Source organism: Aythya ferina (assembly GCF_964211825.1).
Source record: "Aythya ferina genome assembly, chromosome: 11".
Classification (NCBI taxonomy): domain Eukaryota; kingdom Metazoa; phylum Chordata; class Aves; order Anseriformes; family Anatidae; genus Aythya; species Aythya ferina.
The window spans coordinates 14,273,547-14,297,399 of record NC_140307.1 but is presented as its reverse complement, the minus strand read 5'-3'; the positions used below and the strand labels follow the sequence as shown (position 1 = coordinate 14,297,399).

The window sequence follows — 23,853 nt, the reverse complement described above, 5'->3', positions numbered from 1 at the left end:
CAGGGAGCAGTGTTTGCACTGTCTGGAAGTGTTGGCTTACATGAAACTCAGCCGAGATACAAGCAAAGCCTGCACTAGGAGAGCTTCTTAGCAGGGTTACTAGCCCAAGCCCAACACCACGTTAATGCAGTCATGCAGTTTTCAAGTTCCAAGCTAGTTCACAACTTTCGCAGCAGCATGTACAATAAAACTTTTCAGTTCATTCCGTCTCATTATTTCATCTCATGATTTCAGGCTGTTCAATGAACACTTAAGAATAAAAAAATGAAAGCCACGTGGTTTTGGAGTAACTCGCTTTCAGAATATCCACTTAATTACAAATTAAGGAACGGCTTCGTTCCCAGATCTTATCCATTGTTCTGGATCCCAACTCTGGCATTAAGCAGGAGAAATCTACAGAAGAGTGTTAGGTAAGTGCAGTCTGCACTCAGCATGCCATTTTTATATGCACCCCATATAGTTCGAAAACTGTCTACTTTTGTCTTACTATTTTTAGTGTTCCCTTGCAATCTAGAGGCATTTTATTTAGTGTTTTGCAAATGGATTTGGGATATTTTTTTCTAACTTCAGTGGATATATTGCAATTAAATGGGTATTTTTGTGTTATCTTGCTTGCTTAATATTTTTTTACACTTCCATAAATACAGAATTTTCAATAGACAGCTTTTGAACCCAACAGCAAAATCCTAACGCAGAAGAACCGCATGCAGGGGAAGTAACAATGAAGCCATTAAAAACACCAGAGTTCCTTAGTTATTGTTTATACAACAATCCATTGCTGCCAAGGTAAAAGCACTGATAACATGACAGAAAACTTGTCATTCTGAAAACGAAAGCTGAGCTTGAAAAACTTCTCCCATATAAGAAGGCACACCGATAGCAACCACTGAGTTTAAGGTTCTTCTAAGACTGACAAAATGTAAGAAATGCAGTGGAATAAATCTGAAGGTAACTAAAACTGCCTTTATAATCTACTAACTCTGAATTCCAAGATTTTTGGTATATGGTCAGAAAGCAATCTAGAAAACCTCCGTGTAAGAGCTGATTCAATGATTAAAAAAATTTATTCTAGGGACACGTCTAAGTAAGTGGAAACGCTAATTATGCATAGCTGATGAAGGAAGCTTTGTTACACGAAGAGTAAACAAGTAACACTGAAGATAGCAAAGCAAAAAGGTAAGCATGAAACCACCTTCAGCAAAACCTCTGGTAAGGTCAAAAGTCATCTATGCTTCTCATAAACATTATATTGAGGAAAACATTCACATATTTCTTATCCAATTTAACAGATGCCAAGAAAGGAGCTTTTTTTTGAGTCTTCCTCAACAAGTGCTAGGAGGAAGACTCAGAAACCTATGAATACTACTGGCAGTTCAAAAATAAAAAGAACTGCTGCCAAGCAGAAGATGAAGGAAAAGGGATTTGCCCGCTACCCTCTTACAAACTACTGCTAAGGTTGAGGGGAAGTGATGCTGAATAGCTTTGTGAGTCACAGGCAGTGCAGTAGACTCTACAACTAAACTGATTAAAAAGCTTAGATTCATCAAATACTCTACTAGAATATTTGCTGGATGAAGAACAAAGCTGTTAATTACCCTTCACTTCAACTGAGACACTAAATGCTATTTTTTGCCTTCTAGGTCACATGTAAGGGAGTGAAAAGAAAAGAACCTTAAAATGAAAACTGTGAAAACAAGAGAAATATAATAAAGGTGGCTTTTTTCCCCTGAGCTAAAAGTAGAGTAGGATATTTAAATAACAAAAGAAAATATGTTTAAGAGAGCTCTCCGTATTTCCATATTTCATGAAACATGGAACTTAACTAGAGCATAGGCAAAAGTGGATTTTTTTTTCTCTGCATCAGTCCACCATTTAAAAAGCACACACCAAAGAGTAGTCCACACCTTGCAAAGCTGTACCATGAAGCATGGGTCATCCCCATGTTTTAGGTTTGTGTTTAGAAGCACAAAAGAACAAGCCAGCTCTCTGGTCTGTTCAGAGCTTTCCCCATTGTATCTGGTGAGACCCTACCTGCAGCACTGAGTTCAGTTCTGGGGCCCCCCACATAAGCAGGACATGGACCTGCTGGACCAACTCCAGAGGACACCATGGGGATGCTCAGAGGGCTGGACCACCTCTCCTATGAAAACAAGCTCAGCGAGTTGGGATTGTTCAGCCTGGAAAAGAGAAGGCTCTGCTGAGACCTTAGAGCAGGCTTCCAGCACCTAAAGAGGGCCTACAGGAAAGCTGGGGAAGGATTCTTTGTCAGGGAGTGCAGCAATGGGACTTCAACAGCTTTAAATTGAAAGGGGGTAGACTTAGATTAGATTTAAGGAAGAAATTCTTCCCTATGAAGGTGGTGAGGCTCTGACCAGGGAAGCTGTGGCTGCCCCATCCCTGGAAACGTTCAAGGCCAGGCCAGATGGGGTTTGGACAGCCACGGCTGGTGAGAGGTGTCCCTGCCCACAGCAGGGGGCTAGAACCAGGTAATCCTTAAGGTCCCTTCCAACCCAAACCATTCTTTGATTCTGTAAACCAAGTATTATCTGTAACCAAACATACAAATTACCACATGCTATACCACTCAAACTGTAAGCTCAGGATGAAGTTTTGACTACTTGCAATAATTAGTAAGCAAAAAAAGTTCATAAAAGGCTGTATTTCTAATGCAATTAGATTGAGTTAATAGAAATTTTGAATATTATGAAATTATATAAGTAAATGTCCAGTGTGCATTTTCATGAGAATGAGAAAACTCAGAGAATGAAAGTTCAACATTAACGTAATTTCTCCTTTTCCTATATATTTCTGTTCATCTATTTACTTACATGATGATTTAAAGAGCTTCTTTTTTAGACAGTGCTACATCTAAGGAAAAATAAAAAATAAATAAAAAAACATGACCCTGCACATATTTGGTAGCAAAACAGAGTAAATGCTAATAATATTTAATACATTTATCATTTTCCCCTTTGAGTTAAAATATAGAGAAAAAGAGGAAAGGTACCGTACTTTTGGGGAAAAAATGAAGCCTGCAGTGGCCTACTAAGCCTAGAGAATTTAAAATATTCAGTGTTATTACAAGGCTTTGTTTTCTTAAACTGGAAATGATTCAGCCTGAAATCAGACATCTGTAACAGTTCTCTTAAAATATTCATTTTTTTGAGATCTAAGTGTGCCTACATTAACTAATAAACCACTTGCATTATAATGTGGAAGGCCTTTTGCCTTCATTAAGAACAACAGATTAAAAAAAATCAGCTTTAAGATTCAGTTTATATCACTAATGATGTAGGCCAAACAGTAAATACTTTTACAGAAGAAAAAATGTATTTTTTCTACCTAAATAGTAACTATACCTGTATCTTAAGATGTAAATAATGTTCATCTCTTCATCACCACTGCAATTTAACATTCAGACACTAGAACTTCACCTTGCAATTTATCCCAGCTTGTTTATTAAACACAGTACAGTTTATTTTACACAGCACCATGTCAATGACTGCATGAACAATACTCTGATGGAAAACTGACGTAGCAGATATAACAAAACAAGTATTTCACAACAAATATATGAGCACACATACATTTTTTGTATGTATTTATAGTAAATACTATAAATGTTAACAGTATTTCATGTATACGCATCTGAAGCAGAAGTAAGTTTTGGTTAGTATTTCTTCTTTTCTTTCCAAAGGGGAGTATTTCTTTCAAAATGTTGCAGTTAATATCAAAAAGTAAAAAGTATGTAAAATGTGTTTTTGAGTATGTATCTATACAATGTGCCATACAAAAGTTAAAATGGGACTAGAAAGTAAGTTTTCCAGCCAAATATTACCATCTCCTAAATTACTAGAATGTGAAAAAAGCAAACAGTTAAGAGTTCTTATAAATGCACTTAGCTCAGACAACTGTCAAATCCCTAAGATATTTTTTTAAGTTCCCAAAACTGTAGTAAAAATCTAAGATGTTTTTGTTTTTTCTCACTTTCAGGTAAGTGGGACAGCTTTGATCAACTTCAAATACACGTATAAGAACCACTCACTAAAGGAAAAAATAAATAAATAAATAAGTTACAAAATAGGTTATTAATAGAAATTCTCAATTTCAATACAGTCAAAGGACTTCCGAATGTGCAAAAGGCATGTAAATATTCCTTTATTCTAATACAGGGAGAGAAGGTGGATTTTATATATATATATATATATATATAAAAAAAAAAAAAAAAAAGAGGACTTCTGCATGAGGTTGAAGGTCAAAGCTGAGCTTAGTGGGAAAGACTGCTCCTGGACAGCATGTATACACAACCTCTCAAAAATAATTTCCATAGTCTCACCTTTCCAATTCAGCTTGGAAATTATAGGAGATACTTGAATTTGTCATCAAAGAACTGTTTCCATGCAGCTGAGCAAATTTATCCTAATATAAGTAAACAGGAAGTTCCCTTCTTGGATATACATGTACGTTTTGAAAAGATTACTAAAAAGGTGTTGTTGTGTATAGATCTAAGAGAAAGATTAACCTGAAAAATAAAAGAAAGATGGAGATTGCACAGAAGCCACAGGAACTGTGGCTTACAACACGCACTGTAGCTTCTTTTTGAGGGAGAAACAGGACAACAAGGAACCACTCTACCTAGGGAACACCAAAGAGAGAACTCAGAGAACTCTAATTTCCTGCAGGAAGAGACTTGGGTATGACAGTTGAGGAAAGAAAAAGTGGTATTTTTATATTTGTGTTTAAAGAAGGTTTTCTAAAGATTGTTAACAAGTAGAAGACAGGAATATTATCTTATTGGTTTAGAAAGCAAAGAGGGTAACAGTACAATTTCCCCATACCATTTGTTTTTTCCAGTCCTTAGCAAACATACACAACTCATCAGTGAACAGAAACCACCTAAAAATGCGGAGGGGAGGAATTGATTTTAGGGCTTTTTTTTTTTTTATATGTATATTATGTTCCCCAACTCAGTGCTTCTACCTCATTACCAAATGTGTGCACTCATCATATTCTATCAAGAATTTTGACGATAATAAAAGAGGATAATAAAAGATGATAGAGGAAGGAAGAAGGTACAGCTGTGCCCAAACCACTAAAAGGAAAAACTGAAAATATACACAAACAATTCAGAAACATAGTTAAATCAATGTAGCTAAATCAAATATACAGTGATTTCCTGATGTTTGTGTATACCTGAATCTTCCTGCTCAATTGTTGTTTTACAGCTTTGTGCTATCCTCCCTGCTTACAAAACCTGAATAAATAAACATCATAATACGGGGATAAAAAAGCAAAATGGACCTTACATAAAATGTTGTCAAATGGACATGATAAACAGTGAGAATATATTTTAACCTAGTCTGTAGATATCACTTGTCCAGTCCATTGAGATTTTAAAACTTGTAAAAATGATTCTTCAACTAACACGCTTGCAACTTTCAAAGCTTTCTACAGCTCATGAAAGCCTATCCCTCCCCTTACTTTTCTTTTAATAGTAGTAAGACTTTCCGATAAGCACACTTGGATTGCATTTTTGCAAGCCTGCATGCAAACAGAACTCAGAGCCCAAATATTTTCAAAATTCCAAGTAGATTTAAGAGATTTTGCAAGTATTTCTTTGGCAATCAAAAATACTAGAAACATCATTGCTTGTAAAAGATCAATCTCTTCCACTGGCATCTCAGTGTAAGTTACACAACTGAAGGAAGGTTTGACTATCAGGTTATCATCGTAAACTCTTACGATTTTACATGCATATAAAGCCTCTTCTTACTTGAAGATTTGGAAAACGTCATATTCTTCTGCTCAGAAAAATCACGGCATGCCAGCCAGAGAAATAAGAGAAAAGAATTGTGTGTTGTAGGCAGCAACACTGTGGCTCACCAGTAATTTAGTACAATGTTTCTGGAGAAAAAAAAAAAAAAAAAAAAAAGATAGATGATATTATTTGTAATTATAAAGGGATTTGAGCAATGCTTATAATGATAGAAGAATGAAACTTACCATTCTATCCAAATTTTACATTAGCTAATTATATTTCTCCCTACAGTATCAACTGAATAAAATGTATTACTATTCACTTCCTGTATAAATAATGTATTACATATAACACAATTAAAAATTGCTTCAACGGTCTACCCCCAAAGGCCAGAAAATAGGCAGAGTTAGGAAGTTATTTTAGCATTTATGAAGGGCTAAGTTATAATACTGCCTGTCAAAACCAGGATTAATTTCTGGAAAAGTATTTGCAAGGTAACAAAAACAAACAAACAAAAATCTAACTATGATCCAGAAGCTTCTACATTCTGGAAAGACTACACTGGAAAGACAGCACCACCTGATCAACCACAATCTGCATAAATTAAGATACAGTGTCTTCACTCAGTGTGAAGAAAATACATTTTCTTAAACCAACGAATCTAGGACATGCACTAAAGAGATTAATATGGTCAGAATTTAACAAAGCCAAATGTTACCTTTTTTTTTTTTTTTTTTTTTTTTAAACGTGGTCTGACTACAGGGGGAATCGAGCACAGACAAAAACAACTACTCTGGCAGAAGCTAAGTGCTCAGACTCTTAGAACTGCTACAAAAATAGTTGAAAGCTCTTATTTTCTGCAGACCTCTTGAAAAACTGCCTGTAGATACAAGATTTCAACCCTTAGACCTCCTAAAAATCAGAAGTTCTCACAGTTTCACAAGTGCTCACTCTCCTTTCTGCAACTAACAATTTCAGCGAACTCTGTAAGATGCTGATGGCATTTAACTCTATTTTAAAGGTACGTACCTAAAAAGGCATGCAACACTAGAAGCTAGAATTCGGCACCGTCAAATAAAAGGCAGCAACCACCACAACTAAAGAGCACACCAGGAACTCGCTGTGACACTCACATGCCTGGATTCTGTTTACTGCCTCGCTGTAATGATACTATCATTCTCCAATGGATTGGTAAATATATTTTCTAAATTGAGTCCAAGAAAAGCAAGGCTTTAACAAATATGCAAATTTGTGTTTTTCTGGAGAATACAGTTCCTCAGTGTGTGTTCACTGACATAATCTTTCTCAAGTTTACAGCAGTTTCATTTACTATTTTCAGCATGAGTAGTGCTAGAGTAAACTATGCTAGAGGTACTTTAAGCATGATGTCACCTGGGTGGTTTCTGACAAGGATTAGAAAATTTAGTGTTTAAACAGATGGCATTCAGGGTGCACTACAGCTCTTAATCTTGGTAACAGAAATTTAACCTGTTTTTTCAACTGTGAGAAATAACTTCTGTGGATAGGATAGAAAAATCAAGCTTTTTGTGCCATACACAAAACTCAAAAAGAAATTCACAGTCAGATTAATCAGGTAATTCTCCTAGCCCATTAAGAAAATAATCCAGTTCATTTTCTGAAAGTTAATAGTGATTGTTCAATGGTAACACGTTTGGACTGTTTAAAACTTCCTTTTTCTCCAATGTTAATTTAGCTAAGTTCTGAAGAAAGCAGAAGTCCCATATACATAGCTGATCACAGGTCTAGAACAGTTAATTTATTTTAAATATAACTGAAAAACTGATGCAATAGGCTTTTATTTACTGCCTCAGTGTGATGACAATATACTTCAGTTACAGAAGTGGAATCTCTTCAAACTTGCAACATACTAATTTTGTAGCATGAGCACTTAGAACCCTTACTATTATTAACCCTTACACTATTTTATATTCATTCAAATGAATGTAACATTCTTGCCACTAAACCTAAGTCTTTACCTAAATCTACTAAATTATTATCTCAATGTTCTGTGCAATTCCTAACAAGGCTATGATGCACAAAAGAATGTGATTATTTTTATTTCGTCCCTGCACTGTCAGCTGAAACCAAAGACTCTCTCTTTGCACAGAGGCAATGCATACCTCTGATCATCAGTTTCATCCATCCTTCTCCTGCTCCCTCTATTGCTGTATGATCATTTGCACTGACACAATGACATTCAGATGCATGTCTCTATGTCCATCTGCATGACATCTCCAGAACTGAACATGGAATGCAAGCTACTGATGTGTCTTGAATTCAAGCTACTGATGTATCTTGAATTTATACAGCCGAAGGGCTGTTTACTCGTTTTGCCAAGTTCCAGTCCTAGCAGTTCCTAACATTTCACAGAATGCCATATCACCTCAACTTTTTCCATTCCTCTTTTTCATGCTTCTTACTTAAGAGGCCCACAAAGTCCCAGTAAGAGCCATGCTTCATGTTACCAACTGTTATGATGCTGCAACTTTTGCAATTCTTAACTGAAGTTTTACAGTTTTAATGTACAAATAAAAGTTTGATTTTCATTTCTTTATTAATAAAGGCGTATTTTTATAACATAGGTAAGGTATATATTTGCATGCATTACACATTATTTTTGCATTTATATGGTTTTATTCATTTATATACACAAACAAATAAATATATTACTTCACGTTATATATATATATATTTACATATATATATACACACACACATACATATATTACATTCCTTAGCAGCAGATACCAGGGCTCCAAACAACACTTTTTTCTTAAAAGACTTATTCAGAAACCAGGAATATATAAAATTAATTAAAATCCTGCCTTCAAGAATAAATTAAATGCACGATTTCAAGCAGGAATCTTTCCCAGGCACATTTTGCTTTCATGTGAAAAACAGCACAAAATTAACTAACTCAACAGAACCCCTATACATTCTTACAGGTACTGAACTTTCCTTGAAGTACCTAGTTTCTACGTCTCTGAAAGTAAGAATCTAGACAAGAAAATCTCAACAAATGCAATGTTTTCTGAAAGCATAGAACAATACAGCTACTAGACAAAGAATTCCCAACTCATTGACTCAGAGGACAGAAATGAAACAGGCTGGCTTCACTACAGTGGTTTCTGAAGAAAGCTACAGAAATTTCTGAAGACTTCAGCTTAGCAGGAGGTAACTACAACTACTGCAGAGGTATTGCGAGATACATGTATAAGAATTTAATATAAATGACTATTTTGTAGCTCTACTTAACTTGGTGGACCCCCACATCCAGATTCTCTCAAATCATTTGAACTGCCTACAGTGTGCATCGATGACATTATACAGTTCTAACATGAAGACCATGACTTCCTTATATACCATCAAGTGCACTGTAGACACAGACACTTGCAGATTCCTCAGCAATTACCACAAGGACAGAGTTCATCTATCTTTTCTTGTAGGCCAACAATGTAAAACCTTCAAACACAAAACCTACAAGTTCTTCAATACTGCTCATAGCCAGGGTGAAATATGATTGTTCAAACCAATACTAATACTACAGGCCCTTGTATTTTAGTCACACCAGCAAGTACTGTAGACCACTGTAGAAGACAATGCTCCTGAAATGTTCCTTTTGGACAAAACAATCTATGCTCATCATCATGCCAGATGTGAGGTGAATGGGAAACTACAGTCATGGGAACAAAAAGGAGAAAAACGATAAACTATAAAATACTAACACTGAAGAGAAATTACTACGTAGGAATAAAGAATTTTAACTAAATAGACAAAAAGAAACCTTAAAAGTAGAAAGAAAAAAAAAAGGAGGGATGTAAGATAACATGAGATAGACAGTAAAACAATGAAAAAGAAAAAGACATGGTCTTCTACAAATCTGGAGCAGCAAGACAAAAAGTACAAGGAATCAAACTAGGAAAAGCCAGAAAGAAAAGCTGTTATCAGCAAATCGGTTTTCATTCATTAAAGAAAAAAAAAATGTGACAACGGAATACATACTAATATTAAATGATTTGGTGGATGTCTCTCTACTGGTCGCAACATCCATCATCTTTCTTCCTTTCTTGTATTAGCCTTCTGCTCAGCAGACAGAAACCAAGTTACTGATATTCTAATTCAGATTATTTCTGCAACCAGATATCACCTTTTGTTTCTAAACACTAAATTCTAACTAGCTTCATAATATTTGCCAGCTAAGCCATGCTGAAATTCTAATGATACTCCAACTGTGGTCTTTCTTCCTTCACGATTTTCAGTTGTTTTAAGACTGTTTATTCCTTCGGTATCATTCCTACTTTCGGAACTCAGGTAATCCTATGCTTTTAGCTGGTCAGTTCCAGCTACTGTTTAAAACTCTTTAATGAAGAATAATCTTATGGCAAAGTTTGCTTCTCGTAACCTCTAAAACAAAAACAAAGAACAGATAAAATAATGTATATTTTATTTCTTTTAAAAACCCTGAAAGGAGGAACACTGTTTGCACTAACAATTCTCTCACAGCATATGGCTATGACTTGAAGCAGAGAGGCAAACAGTATGACCTCCAGAAGTGACTTAAAACCTCAACGATTTGATGGTCCTCTTACCATGTTTTTCAGTCACTTCTATCTCTGGAATACAGAGAGAGGTTATTCTATTTTATAATAGAATGGAGACCATTTTTACTTCATTACACACAAATACCATATTTAAAAGAGTAAAAAACGTACTCAAAGCTAGACTGGAACTTATATGCAAAATGAGCAAAATTTTCACTTTGCATTAATATTTTCATTTCTTGACTCAGTATTCCTAGCATAAGTAACTCAAAACCAAACTTTTGTTGTACAAATTTGTGCATTTATAAGGAAGTGTTTGATGTTCGAGGATGACATTTCTGTATTATGCAGTGCTGGCAACAATAATAATAATGATAATATCACTCTTCATGAAGACTCAGAACTGTTGGCTGTTCTTTAAACAGTAAATTAATTCCAGCTCCCAGAAAGAACACGACTGCTTGAGCCACCTAAACGCACTCCCAACTTACTTGATGACATCAGGTCAATCACAACAGGCAGTCATGGCCATGGAATATACCTGGCCAGTTCCCAGGCCACAATTACACTTGCTGTTGACTGGCAAATTCCGTAGCCACTGGGTTCCAGGCTAAACTTTTTTTTTCATCTTCAGAAGTTGCACAGGTTACTGGGAAGGTACTACACTGCATAGTAAGCATCTGCAGCACACTACCAGCTACTTTAGCAGCCCTCGAAAAGTAGAGCTCCATGTTCTAAGGGCAAACTCAGATGTTTCAAGGGAGAAAACACCTAACGGATTTGAATTTTCCACATGAATGTCACCACTATGGAGAAGGAAAGGAAAAAAACCTGCCAGCAACTTTGGGGTTTGAGTACTTCTGAGAACTAATCATGAGAAAGAAACATAAGCAACAGAGTACTTATCATTCACTAACATTACTTTGAAAACAGGAAGTTAAACACATAATAGACATATGCACACTATATTTAGCTAAAATATACTAGTGCAAGATTTAAAAGAAAAAAAAAAACTTTCAAGATAAGTATCTCTACGGTATCTAAATGGTATCTAAATGAAGTCAATTTTATTGAACCGATAATCACTTCATAACAACCTACAAACGGAACTCAAATGTCTGCTCCACGAAAGTCTTCTCAAAATCCATATAACCTGGCTCCTTCCCTTGTAAGTAGAACGGGGATAAGAGCGCTCTCCTACCCCATGACAATTACAAGAATTACATTAGTCAAACTGAAGGAAAGACAGGAATACTGAAAACAAGCCCTAAAGAAGTATTCAAATGTATATTTTTTAATTTTACTACCAAAATATCACGACTAATTTCACACATGGGTTTTCCCCATCTGTAAAAACACTCCCACTATCACGACTACTTTAAACCGTGCCAAGGCACAACTGCACTGTTTCCTTCAAAAAAGAACAAAATTGTATACCTGAAATCATGAAAGACACAAAACAATTGAGATTTTTAGTCAGGCTGCTTAAAAGCCTTTCCTAATTAACCAATATCCATTTATTTAATTTCTGAAATAGAAGAAGGAAAAGCTTTCACTAGTAAACTACTGTTCAGTTCAAGGACAAAAAGAATTTAAAAATGTGTGATTCCCACCAAAAGTAAGTCAAATACTTCATAACCCTATTATTCTTCAAAAACAACCAGATAAACCTTTCAGTACTTCCTTTACAGAAACTGCAGAGCAAAATTTCATTCCCCTTCCCCTTTGACTCCCAAACAAAGATACGTGATTATCTTTAACATTAAGGCAATGAACAAAATATACATAATACATTTAAACAAGAATGTAAGAGGAAAGTCTCAAATGTATACAGGTCTGCTTATGCTTGGAGAGAAGGAGCCTCGAGATATTTCATTCTAAGGGAGAGACAATCACCATGTGTAAAGCCACCTAACAAATTCCTTCTAAGTGCAAGGACAGAGACTGGCCATGCCCTTCTTGTGTCCTATGACACTTCAGTGTTGTGCAGCTTTGAATCTTTCATACAAAACCAACAGATTCCTCTTAGGATACTGGAAAGCAGTAGCAGGCTGACCAAGTATACAATCTACCTTTCCAGATTAAACACCTATTAGATTTTTCACATGATTATCTGAGACTCAACCCTGATATCCTAGTCTCTGTAATCCCCCATTCCTAAGCAATGGAGACGATCATAGAATCATAGAATGGTTTGGACTGGAAGGGACCTTAAACATGACCTAGTTTATATGGTACGTCAAAGGAGTAGCATTAAATGCAGGATGTGTAAATGTACAGCTTCAGGTTTTGTTGTAAGTTAACAGAATACTTAGCTAGACTACAAATTTGATCAAGATCACAACATGATATGTACATATGTGCATACATCATATGGTCCCTGCTAAAGAAAATTAAACAGTCCATGAAGCAACAATCAGCTTAAATATATAACATGAAGAACAGGTCTGAAACTACAGAACGTGAAGATGCTTTTATCAAGTCCACATAAGCCTCTCCTATGCAGCTTGTTAAAGGGAGAGACTGTAACAATAGGGTTCTGCCCCTAATGAACATGAAAAGCTGATGGTATAGAAAATACTCTACCTACTACAAGAAAATAAACATATGCGGTTTAAAAAAATCAGTCTACTAGAACATCACTTCATAATTCAAAATAAGTCATCTCTAAGTAAAAGCCTCCGCATAATTTTTCAGTATGGCAAATGGGAGCCAGCAAATAAGCCATGTGGAGACAATGCAGTTCAGGTGACAGGTCAGGAGATGCACAGAACACCTAAGGTCACGCAGTTGACAGAGGCCCACATGACAAATTTCAGGCAGCATTTTGCAAGGCCAACCAGATACACCTAGGACACGCAGCCAGCGATGCACGTAACGCGAAGCCACGCTACAACCGCATTCGCGGGGCTCAAGGGGAAACAGTGGGCGCTCCGAGGCTCCCCGCTGAAGCAGCACACGGATTCTGCACGGCTTACGCGAGCTCGAAGGAGCACGAAGAGCGCTCCGCTCCATTTCCCACAAAGGATGCAGAGGTGCCGGACGCCCGCCGCTCTCTCGCCGTCGGCAGGGGGGCACCGACCCCGGGCCGGCCCCGCCTGCCTCCCCCTTCCCTCCATCTCCGCCTGCGCGCTGCCCCGGCCGCGACCGGAGCTAAGGCCTCCCGCTGCCACCGGGCGCACCCCGCGAGGCGGCCGTTGGGGGCCGGAGCGGCGCTGAGGAGAAGCGCCCCCCCCCCCCCACCGCCGCGCTCCCTCAGGCCTCCCGCCCCTGGCCCCGCTGAGGAGCGCGCCCGCCAGCCGCCCCCCAAGCCGAAGGCTCACCAGGCAGCGCGGGGGGCGGCACACCTCGGCCGGGGCCTTCCGCGGGGCCGGGACACGGACACGGGCCGGGAGCGAGTCCCCGCCCGGAGCCGCGTCCTCTCTGCGGCAGCGGCGGCGGCGGCGGCGGCTTGTCAAAGAGAAAACATGACGCGGGCGGGGAGCGGGAGGGGGAGGGGGGCCGCCAGATCTCGCGGGGACGCGGCGCACGTCTCGCGAGAGGCCGCCGGCTTCCCCGCCCTCCGCGCGCAGGGCCAGGAGCCGCCGCCGGCAGAGCGCGAGGAGCCCGCGGCGGGGAGGGGCTGAGGCGAAGGGGCCTGGGGGCGGCCCGGGGAGCCCCGGCGGGAAGCAAGGGGACGGGGACGGGGCCCCCCTCGCCCTCCCCAGCGCCTGTGCGCGGAGCGGTCTCGGCCCCGGCTGCTGGTGCCGGAGGGGCGGCGGGTGCTCGGGGTGAGGGGACGCGGAGAGCTGCCTCTGCCTTACCCGCCCCGGGCTGGGAGCACGCTGGGGGAACGGGGCGCGGACAGGAACGGAGGCGGCGAGTCCAGCACAGGGATTCGGGGAGAAGAGAAAGGGCTGGTGTGTGTCAGGGGGCAGGAAAGGCAAAACGGGGCACAGCCGGGGAGGAGCAGGAGCATCCAAAAAGAAAGCTTCAGCTTAAGGTGAACAGGGTAATGGAAGTGAGAGGGGCGCTGCAGTTGAAATTTTGGGTCTGAAACAGTACAAAGTAGATTGCTGAGGCAGAGTTAACACACCAAGTCAGATTGGTAAGGCCAGACTGGCAAGAAAGATTGAGAAATTTTATATATACCCTTGGAAATTGGTTATGGTCCATCAGTGGCGTGATGTCATGAAGTACTGTTAATGACTTTTAATTAAAAAAGCAGAAAACCCGACAAGAAAAGCAACGGACAAGCTTTCTGTTCCAGGAGAAATCGCGCAAGTCTGGCTACATCAGCCCACAGCAAGAACCTGATAAAAAGACAGGTGACATGAACGAGGTGAACAGGGAACAATCCTGTACTGTCTGCTCCACTAAAGGAACCGGAGGCTAACGAGTGGGACTGTTCCTCAGACATGTCAACTTCCAAACATTCAAGAGCGATTATTTCTTCACACACACCATTAAGCTGTAGAGCACTGTCCTGTAGAACACTTACATAGTAAAAGTTTGTGCTATGGAGTGGAGGAAAAATAAGAAAGAAAACAATTCTGTCACATTACCAAACACAAAGGCATCCACTCTGGTTTTTGAACCACTCTGGTTCATAAATGCCTTGACCCACAGGCCACTGAAGGCCACAGGTGATTAGAGGAAATGTTCTTGTATGTTTAGTCTTGCCTTTTCTTCCCCAGCCATCTTCCTTAGACACATGGTGCTCAGGGACCAGTGTTCCCATCATTACGTCCTCCCCCAGCAGACCATCTGCTCTGCAGCGCTTGGTATAAGCTCCCCTCTCAGGCCCAAGGACACAACCTTTCTTGTTCATTCTGAGGTCTAAAGCAGTGAGGGGATTTACTAAGGGTAGAGCTCAGCTCCTTGGAGAGGCTGTTGCACTCCGTGACACAAATCCCAACAAAATTTAGATAAATGACACTGGCAGCCTTGGAGGTAGATCCTAGATATTCAAGGCTCTCCGTCCCCCTAAAAGGCTACTTACAGATTCAGAACTCTTTGTAGCAGAAAACCCAAATGTTCTGCTTTGAAAATAGTCTGTGTCCCACCCAAGCTAAAAACCCAGCCCAAAAAAAAGTCTATTACTAGTTTACCCATGTAATGTTGCCCCACAGAGCAATAGTAAAGAAAATGCATTTTTATCCAGGAAGTCTGAAGTTTCTCTACTTTCATACCCCTAAATGCACTGGCTAATCTTTTGCCTAAAACCACAGTCAAACTCTGCTATGAATCAGCAGTTTCTTTGTCAACAAGACCACATTTGCAAACAAACGTCACTAGGAGAAGGATAAACTATGAACATATTTTAAAGCACTCTTTAAACATTTAAAACATGCTAGCTACAGAATGCTGTGTAAGAAATAAAAAGTTGATCAGATACCTCAGAATACACTCAATTCAGAAACGTCCTTTAACCACTTCTAAGCAGATCTGCCATTCCGCACAACAGGAGGAGAAAAAAACAGACACTAAGCAGCACTCAACATGCTAACATGCCCCACACCCACATACTTATGTTAACCACTGCATGAACACAAACCTTATCATTAACTGCACGTTTTTTATGGCTTGCAGGCTCCACCAGTAACCAAGAGCTGTACAGCTCTCAAGGAATTTCTTAGGTTTGCAAATGTTTAATATTTTTCAGTTATGTATACTTCAATATTAAGTTCATATAGCCACAAGGTTTTCTTGTTTTGTTTGTCAAGTCCTAACGGAGCCCACCAACCATCTTGCAATATGGATAGTCTAGGCTTGCAGTTTGACTACATACAGACGTATCCATCCTTTTCCACAGAGGCTCACGGGTACCAGAATCTAAGACGACACAACAGAGACATGATGCAGTCAGTCTCCAGGCTGGGACCTCAGGTGCTAGAAACATGACAAGAATCAAGGAAACAAATTAGTAGTAGAGTATTCTAAATTAACAACCTTCCTACCATTTCAGAATGTATATATTTAAGTTTAAATGATGACTATAATACAGACTCTTGTAATCAAAGTACCTAATTCCCTATAATGCTCTGTAAACCCTTTGCCATGTAACTTGTAATCATTTCTGTTGAAATAGCATGCTGCCAACTACAGGGGGTGGGGAGTAAGAGAAGCAACAAGAGAGAAGGATACCCAGTTTAGCATACCCAGCCTTCATAAAGGTTTCATCCCATAGAGCACTGCCAATGTCCCAAAGGATCATTGCAATTCCTATTTCAGAATTCTCAATATTTAGCTAGTTTATTAGGTAGCAACTGTTAAAATAATCTTGACAGAAAGTGTGTTGCACTGCTTTAAAGTTTGTATTATATTTCTACTCATCGTTTTCTTATTTCAAATTCAGGACTTGACATTCCACTTCACGTCACTAGCACATTTTGACTTTTTAACGGCATAGTTTTTCCCCTACCAAACCAGGTGCTTTTCAAGGTTAGCTGAATGCTAAACCAGTACTCAAATACAAAAATGGAGAGCTAAGAAATACCTTCAATAGACACAATACGCCTGTGAAGTTTTCACATTTCAGACCTTCTAGGCTGGTTCAAACTCAGAATACCATGTGACAATGATCCATGATAACCCTCTGCTAAAAACATCTGTGAAACCTTGTCTATATATTCTCCCCTGTTGTGTAAAAATACAGTAAAAATATTCCCCTCTTTCTGTACATGATGAACCCATTAAACAAGTTTAGTATGTCTTAAAATGTCTAATGTTGAAGGATATAAAAAGGGGAATAAGCTCTACATTTCCCTGACATTGTCTATGGATTTCACTAGAAATCAGTCACCTCACCTGAGAGTCAAGCTATGATTAAATGGAAAGAAAATGTAGCAATTCCATCCTTCGGAAATCTAAGCGGTTCCCAAAACTCTTTTGGGCGCCCTGAGGACACATCAGAGGAAAGACAGCCTACCAGACATCTGCAGCTAGCTACATATTAACAAGGAAAAAATAACAAAAAAGCTGGTAAGGTTCCTTCATGGGAGAACTCGAGACAGAGACCAAGAAAACTTGAATCACAGCCCCTCAGTGGCCAACATTATTTGTCCTGTCCCCCCACCTTGCCCAGCAAGATTAAGCAGAAATCTTCAAATCCTATGGATTTCTAGAGTTAAGCAGATAATTCCCCTGATTAAAGGATATTCATGCTCAATTTCATTTCCAAGACAGTCTCAATCCTGGCTTCAAAGTATAGAAGGAGACCCTAAGAAAGCCCCTAAGATCATGAAGTTTCAAGGGACAGGAGACTGTACATAGTACCTCTGTTAGCTCTGTGCTAGCACCTCTACTAAAAGGGAAGCAATCCCTCCCGATGACTGTATGTCTCTCAAGTCCCAGTCCCCTGGCTTTCCTTCTTCCAAGCTTTGCTTGGACTAAGGCAAATTTCTAGTGTTCAGCTCCACAAGATCCGTTTTTCCATCAATGATTCCCTATTATTACATTATTTACCAGTTTTAAATGCATCACTTGGTACTCCCATCAAATGCACTTTTAATCTTGGGCAATAATGAGAAAGGTATGACAATGAAAAAACCATCTGCACTTCTGTCTGCACTATCCAGTCTTTTTCTAAAACTGTTACTAATGATCCCTTATTTTTAGCAACCACATTTAACTCTTTATTCTCCTCAAGTCCAGACATTATACTAGGATTATGACCAATTTCCCTGACACTATTTTTGCATTATCTTTTTTTGGAATGCAGTGCCAAGGACAAGACTTAACACTCAGCATTACACTATGGTATCTATCTAGGGTTTGTTCTTAACCACTTTCCACAATAATGGATAACTAGGGATCATTACATAAAATTGGATTTATATATGAAATATGTCACTTAACTGTGTTTTGCTTTAACTGCTTTTTTTTTTTTTTTTTTTTTCTTTCCAGCAGACATTGCTAACATTGGCATGTCTTTCTGTTGCCATGGCAATGAAAGGAGTCTATATGTTTCTGGATGTGAGTCAAATCATTTTATACAGAAACAGGCCAACAATTAGAAGAATAAATACTAGTTTGTTCACTGGTGGCAATTAAACAATGGTTTAAGGGGGGAAAAAAAGGAAAGAGACCAAACCAACAGTATAAGACACTGAACATATGCTCCTTGATTGGACAGAGGACATCGAACTGCTATTTGTGACCTCATCTTGCAATTAAGTCCGTGTGGGTAGAACTTTGTCAGTTTGAAGCATTATTGAAATCAGTGATTTGCTTGTGCAGTTATGTAATGAGAGCAGGACCCAGATTTGTCCAAATAAATGTTGCTCTTATTGTTCAGAAATACACAGGAAGAGTCTTCTATTATATACTCATCTCAGTAAGGAAAGGTCATGAAACTATCATTTCTCTGTGAGGGCTCATTCACAGACAAGACAGACATTTCTTGGCCATTGAATTCACGATTCACACAAGGCAAAAGAAAAAAATACAGTTGAGTTTACCAATCAAGGGCAAGAAGGCAAGGGGAGGAAGATGTCAGTCACTGATCAGGTGTGGAAGAAGCAGTTACAAAGAACGTGAAATATGAAAAGAATAAGAAACATGACTAAAGCCAGCCTACACCGATCTATCAAGCGTCCAGAAAAACTGACTAAACTAAAAATACCAGTCACCGATGTCTTCTATATGTTACTCATCGTAATGCTTGCTCTTTTCCTGTGGATCCAAGGTATATGAGGGAGGCTGTTATTAGAACACTTCGCCTGTGCAGGCATGCCAAATGTGGAGGCATTGATATATATGCATCTGCGTCACTCAGTAATTTCATCTGACTCATATTTTGGAGTGGCAGTTCTTCTGCATGGCACTTCCTGTTCATTCCCAGCTGAGCCATACGAACTGCTGTTTGTTAGAAAGTAATCTACAGCCACATCCTCGTGGCCAGCTGGCGCTTACCCCAACACAAATCCATCATTGCCACACAGTCAGCACTTTTCAGAACTCAGGGTTGCAGGCGGCTGTGTCACTTCCCTTATTATTCTGTGGATCCTAACACACTGTGAAATACAGAGTAGGAGCCAGTCTGGAGTAACCTCAGGTTTCGGATCCAATTCCATCTATCACCATCTCTTCCTTTCTTTATCTAGTTGGCACATTTTTCAAACTGTTACAAGCCAGTCTTTGGGAAACACTGTTCTGCACCTCAAAAATGTCTCCACCAGGCCAAAATAAGAAACTTGTCAGAACAAATGGGAAAAACACATGGGAAAAAGGAGGAGTTTGCTCTTGTTATATATGGAGTAGTAATTCGTGTTGAGAAAATGGTTGATATTAATAAAGAAGGGGGAGATTTGGGAATGTGGCCATGGGGGTTGGAAAGCCCCGTGGTTGAGATAATATTAGACTCTTAATGACGAGGCCATCAGGAATATAAAAGAGTTTAGAGGGAACAAAGAAGGGTGATTCAGGAGACTCCATGCAGTCTCCGGGTTTCTTGTTCTCCAGATGGTTCTCTTGTTCTCCAGCCATTAAGGCATGGATGTTTCTGGGTGTTTGCTGTTGTTGTTACATTCAAAGTTGTTTGACCAATGAGAAGTTGTTTTGAAAAGAACTGCTGTGGAGAGAAGGGTATAAGAGGGGAGCCTACCCTCAAGATAAAAAAAAAAGGCAACATGATGAAGTTATGTCATCAATAAAGAAGCAAGAAAAAGAAGGGAAGAGGAACAGGCTAGCAGAACGGAGACCAGGACGGGAACAGGCACTTTGATTGCCTCATGAAGATAAGTTCGGCCAGACTCAGCAAACCGCTCAGAGAAGCTGGTACAGAAAGTCGCTGGAAAAAGGCGCACTGGAGCTGGAGAGAAGCTCGAGCTGAGAGAAGCGGAGCCGTGCACACAACTGCCTCTCACTGGTAGGCAGCTGCGCGTTATGGGGAATCATACATCCTTAGGAGCAAAGACTGTCCTGGTAACCTTACAGCTTATTCTCCTTATTAACAATTGGACAGTTTATGAGCCTGAAATATGGGACCAAACTGAGGTCAAGGTGTGGGACTCTGCAACTAAAAACGACAAGGTTGCAGTGGGATTGCTCGGCACCTGGCGAGCAGTCTCTGAGGCCTTAAAGAGCCATGTGGGACCACAGTCAGAAACGTGTGGTTTGCCAGACAGTGAGGGAGCTGCGGGCTCCTTTACTGACCCGACTGCTACGCCATGGGCCCCTCTGCTGCTACAGCCATCGCAGGCCTTTGCTGTTCCGCCCCCTGTTGACCTGAACGTGCCTTTTGACCCAGGCCTATTGGCCTTGAAAAGGACATGGATGTGCTTTTCTTCAATCTGGGAAGAACGGGATACATAAGGCCTGAAGACCGAGTTGCTTGACAACTTAAAACGAGACATATTGTTCACAGGGAATGGAAAATGGAGACTGTTAAGTCATGGAACTTAAAGGATTGTTTGTTACCTTTTCTGATTTTACATATGTATAGGCATACTCGAGTTTAGTATGTAAAGCAATGTTCTGTATATTTAGAATGTTTGGTGTTCGTGTGTGCATGTTGGTGGAGCGTAGACTCCCCGCACACCCAGCGCTGTTTACTTGCCTTTTATACCTTTTAGAAATATTTGTTTTATAAATATTACAAAATTCAGATTGAGTTGAGACCTCATTTATAACACACTGGAAGATAATGAATGAGGATGTAAAGGGGGAAATAAAAGGATTATACCTGAACAATTGAGTGATATTAAAATTTGTACACAAGACAAATTCCAAGCTAATCTATGCACATGTACACAGTATTTTCAGTAGAGGCAGAAGTTTTAGAATTTTAAACAGGTTAGTAACTCAAATCAGCTCCATATGACAGCATCCAGTGCACAGCCAAAATGTAGCTTAAATACCATGCGATAATAATTCTACACATAAAGACATTAGAAAAGAGTTAAACACTAAATGACTCATGGTCAAAGTACTCTTCATAGGATTGCCTCTCCCCAGCTGTGTTCTTATCAATTGTTCACAATGTCTCTAGGGCTTTATAAATGAGTTTTGTTTCTCTTTTTAAGAACCACTGTTGCACAACACTACAATTGTCTCAACTTCATATTCCTTTAGCAATACAGTTAAGAAAAAGAACAGCACTTGTTACAACTGCTTCCCCTCCCCTCCTCTTCCTGTTGTCTTTCCTGCTCAGTGACCAAGGCAAACTGAGACCTCTGGATGGAAAGGAGGCAAGATAGAAAGGAGCTCTAATGTCACCTTTGAGCTTACTACTGGAGTCAGGCAGATGCAAACAGACAGACTACTTGTCCCTTTGCATTCAAAGCAGAGGGGTTATCCAGCTATCATGGCCCTGGAGCTACAGAAGCAAACAGACTGGTTAGTCTTGGCAGGACACTGGGGGTGTACTGGAGGACTGCCAAATGTAGTACGCAAGAGATGTGTGGCTGTACACATTAACTTAATGCACAGTAAACCCATGGCTGTTCCAAAAAGGCACAGCCACAGCATTTCACAAGTTAATATTTACTAAGATTTGCATCACACAAAACTGGAATCAATAGCAAAATACAATTCAAACTGTTTCTAGCCAGCACGAGAATTCAGTTTTGTTTCAAGGAAATTTTAGAGGGTGAAAAATATAAGGAAGAGTTAAACTTTACATGGTCATAACCACAGCACCAATCTACGGTCCATACTCATAAGGAGGAAAAAGAGTAGTACCTTAATTAGTCTATCCACAGGGCTTGGGTTAGGCAGAAAGCTCCACCCACACACACACCTAAAGGCCATCTGACCCATCTAACCTTGAGTAAGTCTCCTACTGATTTATTCCTCCTTGAAATGGGTAAAATGTTCCTACTTGGACATATAATTTGCCTTAAACAAATTACCTTTCTCCAACAAATGCAAAATATTAAGCTTTACCATAATTCTTTCATACAAGGTCCCGTGCATGATATCTTTCAGCAAGAGGTAATATAGTTTTTGTGAGACCATAGCATTATTTTTTATAAGAATAATATTAACCCCAGGAAAAGAAGCACTTCTTATACTTGTGACTGTTTTGTTCTTCTTTTCAGAATATTTGTGCATACAGGTGGTGAAGTTATACTCAAAGGTAAAAACATCCAAAGGTTAGTTTTGTCAACACCCGGGTAATCACACCACATGAAACCTGAACACCTGAAAGATACTTTAACGTATCTTGTCCATACACCATATTCTATAACATTGGTTACTATTCTTAAAAATGACAATGTATTTTCTTTAGCTCATTCCTCATATTAAAAAAAAAATGTTCCAAATATTACTCTACTTCCATTCCAGCACTCCCTTCTGCACTTGAGCAACAAAACCAAGTCATTTTTACCTATCATCTTTTGAAGCTGACAGACATATCATTTCCTCACTCATGCTCTACTCAACCAATTCACTAGACCATATTTATTTTTCTTTTCCTAACAGTAATTCACTCAGTTCCCTAACTTTTTTTTTTTTTTTTTTTTTTTTTTGACTCTTCTTTGGTTTATGTCAGTTCAGTGGTATTTTTCTAGTGTTTAATGGGAAGTAAATATTCTAACTGCTGTCTGGAAGCTGCACAATGAGGAATTATCATCTTTCTGCTGTCGTGAATGAATGACCACTGTGTAAGGCTAAAAGCAGTTTTTCTCTTCCCATTGTTTTCATGTTTCCTCTCATTCCATTGTTCTCATTCATTTTTTTTCCAGGAAGCACCACAAACACACGTAATACCCTCCCAAACTTTTCACTTTGAGATCTGAAAATGTTTTCCAAGAAAGAATCATCTTTCCTATATATGGGGAAAACACAAGGTATAAAGAAAATACTTCTCTCTTTCCAGCATGTCTAACGTAGCCTGCCTTTCACCTCAGCACATTGCCCAATACTCTGCTTCTACAAGAAAACACCTGTTTATGCTGGTCTTTTTAGAATAAGATTGGTTCAAGCACTGCTTTTTTTCTGTTCCACGTGGCTTCCCTAGCTGCTGCTACCACAATACCATGTTGTTGCTGGGCAAACGAAGTGCCTGCTCATAGAAAGCAGACATGGAGATATAAAGGTCACCTTCACAACGAAGAGTGGAAAGAAATCTTTCACATGGAGCACTGTCAACATGCGCATTTCAGAAAATTAAAAAAAGAGCCCGAGTCGGATGAAACAACTTTTCCAAGACTGCTCTGGAGTTTCAGGGTTTAACTCGGAGCAGAGCCAGCACAACTCCCATCTACACAACACAATACCAGGCTTTAACCCAAAAGCCCAGAGGTACTTCTCACATGTGCCTAAATTGGTATGTGCCATAATGTCCTGGACTTTACAGGAGCAGCCCACAGATATTTTCCTCTGCCATGGTTGATTGGGCCCTAAATCATCCAGAAAAGAGATAAACCAAAAAAGTTACATTGTAAAACACTAATAAACTGTTCATCCAATTAACAAGTTAGTGAAAGACTAATACAGGTTTGCTGATTAGGGGTAACCTTGTCTGTCACAATCTACTTATGCTGTTAAATGACTAGGATTAATGCAATTTGCATTAGTAGAGGTCCTTCTTTCTATCGTCTGTTC

General features: G+C 39.4%; 1 protein-coding gene across 16 annotated transcripts in view; it reads right to left on the bottom strand.

Annotated features, from left to right (window-relative positions):
• HERC1 (HECT and RLD domain containing E3 ubiquitin protein ligase family member 1) overlaps positions 1-15,799 on the bottom strand; it is a 106,089-nt gene extending 90,290 nt beyond the window's left edge. For 14 of the 16 annotated variants that reach the window (XM_084531591.1, XM_084531603.1, XM_084531596.1 and 11 more), the window contains exon 1: positions 13,644-13,799. The gene's annotated coding sequence lies outside the window, so the exon portion shown is untranslated. Of the gene's footprint in view, positions 1-5,773; positions 5,905-13,643; positions 13,800-15,697 lie in introns of those variants that run through there. The other 2 variants (XM_084531600.1, XM_084531602.1) reach the window with 2 other exon arrangements.
• Positions 15,800-23,853: the final 8,054 nt, after the last annotated feature.